The sequence below is a fragment of the Chrysochloris asiatica genome, unplaced genomic scaffold (genome assembly GCF_000296735.1).
Source record: "Chrysochloris asiatica unplaced genomic scaffold, ChrAsi1.0 scaffold00044, whole genome shotgun sequence".
NCBI lineage: Eukaryota > Metazoa > Chordata > Mammalia > Afrosoricida > Chrysochloridae > Chrysochloris > Chrysochloris asiatica.
Window position 1 is genome coordinate 6,694,218 of NW_006408562.1, and position 7,360 is coordinate 6,701,577.

The 7,360-nt window shown below is 39.0% G+C and overlaps 1 pseudogene; it reads left to right on the forward strand.

Moving 5' to 3' along the window:
- Nucleotides 1-5,911: 5,911 nt before the first annotated feature.
- Nucleotides 5,912-7,360, forward strand: part of LOC102838574 — a 16,885-nt pseudogene continuing 15,436 nt past the window's right edge.

A 7,360-nucleotide genomic window follows, 5' to 3' on the forward strand; every position in this document is an offset into this window, starting at 1 on the left:
AATTTAATAAACTTCTTTTTAAGAACTGCAGCATAACTCTTAAATGTTTTATCACAGACAATGACCAGTGATGGTTTTGAAAAGCTCTAGTTGGATAGACTTTAAGAAAACTGCCAAACATGAAAAAGAAGGGGAAAAAAAAACATATTTCTTACCAGGTCGACATTATCCATTTGGAGTCTGAATGTAAGCAGTGAGACTATCTCCGATATGATTTACATTATTGAATTCTGGATTAGCAGTCTGCAGGTTCCATTCAAACCCACAGTTTCTGTTTCTAATTAGTTTGGTGATTCATCTTTGTATCTAGGTTAACTTTTTCAGCCTTCAGGAGAATGGCCCGCTAAGGAGACAACACTGCCATTCTTTCATGGCTCCCAGAGGATCCCTGTTGACTGGCATCCACTCGTGATATGAATTCTGGGTATATCAAGTTTACTAGAAATATTAACAAATGGTCATAAAGGGAGACGCTACGCCCAGTCAGAACACCCCTGATGTTCATATTGCCAGGGAAATAATAAAAGTCTAGTAAAATTACCATTAGATGAGTCACCCCTAGTCTTGCCAATTCTTTCTCTGACAGATACAAAGATAAAAAATGAAAAACTTGGAGATGAAATTCTAAAACTTAGATCACATCAAGGGTTTTACTTATGGGATGGCAACTGATATGACTCAGAAGAGGGAGGTTGGTGATTTGAATAGCCCCACCCCAACCCCACCCCCTTCCCTGAAACCCCTCTCATTTCCCCTCTAGTCCACTTTCGCATTCCCTGCTTCTGTCTTTCTTTTCTCTTTTTTCCCTTCACTTGCTCTTTCCTTCCATTTCTTTATTCTTTTTGCAATTATTCTTAAGTGCCACAGAGTTGGTTTCCTGTATAGGGTTTCCAGCGAGCTGCTGGTGGGTTTGAACCGCTGACTTTGCCACTTAAACCAACCTTGTGGTGCAGTGCTTATCCTACAGAGCCACACATGTTAACAATGAAACAGTGTTTCTGTAAAATAAGAGTTCTATTCAGATTCAAAGACTTGCAAATTGGGAAGTACCTAACTAAAAGTTCAAAATGGCATTACAAACAAAGTGTGTTTGCAAGACTTGTTATCAGAACTTTGTACTGCATGGGGAAGGAGTATGTGGGTACATTTGATTGATTGATGTTCAACATAGTCTATGACTCATTTATCAAGAATTCCTATTGGATGCAGGGTTTCCAACATTAGCCATAGTTTCCTGTGTTCCAGACTTGGTTCCTGCAAACATCAGGATGGGCAGCCTCAGAATGTTGCATAACAAGTTATTTTGATCAAGCCTATAGTCATGGGTCACATACTCTAAAGAGCAGAAGAAAGACCCCCCTCTCCTGGGACAAAATAAAGTTTGCTTCAGATCTGTATTACAAATGCCAGTTATGTCAAGCACCTCAGTTTTATAGTGTCCTTTCACAGAGAGAATTCTATTCTCTAATGGAGTTCTGGGGTGGCACTGTAGAATAAGCACTGGACCTGTGTGGACAACAGTTCAAACCAATCAACCACTCCCGGAAAACCCTCTATGGGCTAGCTATGGGTCAGAACTGACTCAACAATGTTTAACAGCAACAAATAGGTAAAATTTCAGTCAAGAGATGATTCTGGAAAGGAGAACAAAGAACAATACATTTCGTTTTTGTAAAAAAGTCTTGTTGTATCAAACAGCTTCTCAAGTAAAATGGTGGTTGGTGGTTATGTGTCATGGAGTTGGTTCCAACACATAGCAACCCTGTACAGGGTTTCCGAGGCTCTAAACCTTTACAGGAGCACAAAGCCTCATCTTTCTCCCACGTAACAGCTGGTAGTTTCAACTGCTGACCTTGTGGTTCGCAGCTCAATTCGTAACCACTACGCTACCAGAGCTAAGATTCTTTAAAATGCCTGGGTTAGCAAAGAAGCAATCATTGTATTTTTTGAGAGAATGCCTTCTCTGCTAACTCAAGTTCTATACAGTAGGAGACTTTCCCCCAAGCATAGGTCGGAGGTTAGATGCTCTCCTTCCAAAACTCTGTTCTCCAGGTCTTACTGGCATACTTATGTTTACACAAGTTCATGCTAATTGGAACTAAGTATGGAGAACAATGGAGAAGGAAAGAACTAGATGAATCAGGTTTACCCACCCTGATCCTGCAGTGTAGGTGAAAAGGATTAAAGAAAGACAAAAGTATCTAAAGACAAAGAGAGCGGCATAGAAGAAAGGCTATTTATGTAATCCACATTTGGTTATTTATGTAATCCATGTCTCCCTGAACAGCATCAGCCTTAGATGAACAGATAACAGTATGGTTCATAATTTGAGTTTTAGCAAAGATATTTAGTTCTGTTGAATAGGAGAATCGTTAACAGACGTCTACTTGGATTTTAAGGTTGTTCTTCTCTTTGAAGCCAAACATGACCTGTAAGAAGCTTGACCCAAACTGCCAAAGTTAAGTGCTATGGAGTCAGCTTTGATAAGTTTTCCTAGGAGCAGTTGGTGGGTTTGAATCACTGCTCTGGTAGCGTAGTGGTTACAAGTCAGGCTGCTAACCTCAAGGTCAGCAGTTCGAAACCACTAGCTTATCCGTGGGAGAAAGATGAGGCTTTCTGCTCCTGCAAAGATTTATAGCCTCAGAAACCCTATGGAGGGTCACTATGAATCAGAACCGACTCCATGGCATACCATCACCACCATGTACGTATAGAACAACTGTTCAGAATAAACGTTAAACTTTGTATCCAAATTTCAATTCGTTCTGATTATTTAACAGCTCCAAACCTTCCACTTACTTATACTTTCACTGAGTTACCCCAAGTACTTCATAGTCTATTTTTATCTGATATTAGAGTTACCACTTTAGTTTTCTAATGTTTATTGTTTTCATGGAATATTTTTCCATCTTTTACAGTCAACTATTTGTGTCTTTGTATTGTTATACGGATGGAGCTCTGGTAGCGTAGTGGTTACGAATCGGGCTGTGAACCTTAAGGTCAGTGGTTCGAAACTACCAGCCGCTCAGCGGGAGAAAGATGAGGCTTTCTACTCCCATAAGGAATTACACCCTCGGAAACCCTATACAGGGTCGCTATGGGTCAGAACCGACTCGACGGCACTTAACAACAACAACAACATTGTTATAGGGAAGTCCTGGTGTGGCACTGTGGAATAGTGCACTGGACCACAGGAGAGCATGAAAGCAGAAGGACCTTTGCCTACAAGCAACTCTAGCCAGGCAGAGCTTAATTCTATCCTGTGCCAGGTATAAAGTGCTCAGATGCCAATTTTCCTGTACCTGAGAGCTGAGCTCCCCCTGTTACAATACAAAGATACAAATAGTTGAAAGTAAAAGATTCCATGCAAACAGTAAATGTGAAAAAGCTAGAGTGGTAACTACATTATCAGATAAAAATAGACTTCAAGTCAGGGAGTTGTACTAGAGATAAAAAGGAACAGTTCACAATAATATAAACATCAAAACACATATAAATGTGGCTAACAGTCCTGGTGTGGCACTGTAAGATAATGAACAAGGTCAATTTGAAAAACTAGGTGGGCAGTTCAAACACACCAGCCACTCCTCGGAAGCCCAACAGGGCCTCTGTAAGTTGGAACCAAGTCTACAGCACTTAACAACAACAGTGTATGCACTGTGGTCCCAAATTTGGAAATATGCACAGATAGAACAAAAGGTTGAGGACAAAAAGGGGTTCGTACATTCATGAAAAAAAAAATCGCATAGTTTCAGGAAAGCAAAAATCAGAATATGAAAAACAAATCTGATTAATGAACTGACTACATAGCACTATGGGTTAATGTGCTGGACTACAAAGTCGGTTCGAACCACAAGGTTGACAGTTCAAGCTTACCAACTGCTCCCTGGAATCCTATACAGGGTCACTGTAGGTAGGAACTGGCTTAACAACAACAACAACATATAACATTAGTTTTCCCTCAGTCATCCATTCCCACCTCAGCTTCTATCCCCAACTATTGGGCCAACATCGTATTAACCAATTGAGTTGTCCTGACAGAATTTATTGAAATATTCCTTATTGAATTCAAAACACAAGTAAACGATGGTAGAATCACTCCTAAACAAAACTTTAACATTGATGAAACCTGCTGGTTCCAGAAGGAAATAGCATGAAAATTGTATATGTCAGTTAAAGAAAAAGTTGCTACTTTGTTTGTTTGCCATCGAGTCGATTCCAACCCATAGCGACCCTGTGTAGGGTTTCCAAGGAGTAGCTGATGAGCTTGAACCACCAACCTTGCAGTTCAAATGACTTTACAGTCTGGCACATTAGCCCACAGCACCACACCCTAATCTGACCCTTTCCAGCCTGGAGAGATCATGTTCTGCTCAAAATGCGGAAAGATGGACCTGACTCCCAGTTAGAGGAGATGTGAACTGAGTCTTGGAAGATCCTGCTAACCAACCCCACTGCTCTCAAACTTACTGACCTCAAAACCTAGACTCACCATATGAGTCAAGAAAAATCCTAGACAATAATGGGTCATGAATTTTCCCCCCGACCTCAAGCTGTGATGAAACTATATTAAACTTCTTTCTCCTACTATAGGTTGGACACTCAGGTCTAATCCCCTATCATAGGGATGAAAATGTTTAATATCTCTGGGAAAGCATGTAATGAAGGCATCTGGTTTTTGTTTGAAGGGGGACTGTATGTTGAACAATTCTTTACCTCCTGTCTTATTGGAGTTATTATTTCTATAACAACTCCAGCATGGTAGTTTTTCCTCTGTGGAACTAAGGCCTTCTACGTCTGCTAGCTTTACTGAGACAGGATGGGGGTAAGAGAGGCCCTGGACATTTGGAAGACTCACCACCTTCCTACCCCAGAGACAGGACCTGACTGATAGACCTCATCGCTAGTGCTCCCCCCACTTGACTTCTGTATCAATCTACATCTGTTCAGTCCAGCTAAGCATGGGACCCTACCCCTTTTTGTAATGCTTGCTATGGTCTTGATCCTAAATTTGGTCATCAACACACTTGCCTTTACAATGGTGGTGGTGGTTATGTGCCGTGGAGTCAGTTCCAACTCATAGCAACTTTGTATAAGGTTTCCAAGGCTGTAAATCTTTACGGGAGCAGAAAGCCTTATCTTTCTCCTGCGGAACAGCTGGTAGTTTCAAACTGCTGACCTTGCAGTTCACAGCCCGATTTGTAACTACTATGCTACCAGAGCTCCTTACCCTACATAATGTGCCCACTCTTCATAATGGACAGGACAGTCTTGAGAAATTATTCTCTCCATCCTCCAGACTACTGACTTTCTGTTAATAAAGCTTGGATCAGAAAAAACAACAACAATAACAATGAGATACTATCTTACTCCAGTATTAATAGCAAAGTTCAAGAAACCAACAAATGCTAGCAAAACTGTAGAAAGGCTGGGACCCTCCTAACTGCTGGTGGGACTATAAATGATGCAACCACTGCTTTCTCAAAAAGATGAGAAATACTGTATGACCTACTTGGTATATAGCCTTAAAAAATAAGAGCCGAGATATGACTAGATCCATGCACAGCTATGCTCCCTGTACTACTACTCACAATAGGGAAAGGTGGAGACAGCCCAAATGTCCATCCGTGGAAGAATGGCTAAACAGACTTTAGTACATACACACAATGGAATACAACGCAACAATGAAGAATAATGATGAATCTGCAGAGAATCTCAAAACATGGGTGAACCTAGAGGACACTATGCTGAGTGAAATTAGTTAATCACTAAAGGACAAACATTGGATGAGACCATTGTGAAAATTTAAGAAAATGTTTTCATACTAAAAGAAACATTTCATGATTGCTAATCAGGGGCTGGGGCATGGAGGGAAAATGAATCACAGGTTAGAGGGTAGACACATGTCAACATGGGTGTTGGTAGGCAACATGCAATTATAGGGAAGTTGGCTGAGGAAAGATGAAGGTAGTAGGAAAAACAGGGAAGAAAGAAAGTGTTAAAAGTGAATAGAGGTAAATGATTTCTCAGGAGAAACCATGTAGGCAAAAAGGCACTGGAATAACATATACAAAATTCTGAAAGAAAAATAATAATAAAAAACTTCCCAACCAATAATTATATACACAGCAAAGCTGTCCCTCAAATATGATAGCAAATTTAGTACATTTCCAGATAAACATATATTAAAGTGATTTCTGATAACCAGATCAGTTAAAAAAAAAAAAAACTAAACTAAAAGGTGTTCTTTGGACTGAGAACCAACAACAGCAGAAAACAAGCTGAGATTAACATGCACAACAACACCACTCAGCACTCTATCCAGATATAGAACTATGCAAAGTAAAACAAGTCTACAAGACTGAAAATAGGGTACTAAAGATCAGTTTACAAGGAAGACAACTACAAAGCAAAAAGAGGGAATAGTGTAGCTATATAACTGCCAAATGGTAAGAAAGCTAAATAAATATCAAAAATAAAACAAATTGTTTTAAACTGAATAGAAAGAGTAATCGCAAAGAATATGAATACACATTTTCAGCAAATTAAAGAAAAGGAAAACATTACAGTTTTGGTAAACATTAAAACAGTAACAAAGAAAATGTTGACAAGAAAACCCACAAGCAAAGTAAAATTAGCACAGAAAATTATGGGAAGCAAAAAACCCAGCAGCACCATAAAAAAAAAAAAAGACAAAACAAAATGACAGCAGTCAATTCATACCTATCAATAAATATACTGAATGTAAATGGATTCAATGAACCAGTAAAGAAAGAGAGACAGCAGAATCCTTAAAGTGCAGTCTAGGAGAGACACCTTACATACAAACTCACAAATAGACTAAAAATCAAAGGCTGGAAAAAATATATCAAGCTACTGATAATCACAACAATACTGGCAATATTAATTTCTCATAAAATATATTTTAAGACAAAACCCAGCATAAGAGACAAAGAAAGGCCTTATATTGTGATTAAGGATAATTGAACAAGAGGACATAACCATAATAAATCTCTATGCTTTCAATGAAAGAGCCTCAAAATATAAAAATCAAAGTCTTAAGAGAATTTAAGAAAGAAATAGATGATACAAGGATAGTAGGATAGTTTAATACACCATTTTAGATGGAAGAAGAAACTCAGCAAAGACACATAACTAACAACACAATCAACCAACTTGACCTCATAGACTTACACAGAGCACTCAGCAACACCACAATACACATATTTTCCAATGCACAAGGAACATTCTCCAGAATAGACAATATATTAGGCCACAGAGCAAGCCTCAATAAAATTTAAAATATGGAAATACTACAAAACATCTTCTCAGATCACAACACTATAAAATTAGAAGAAAA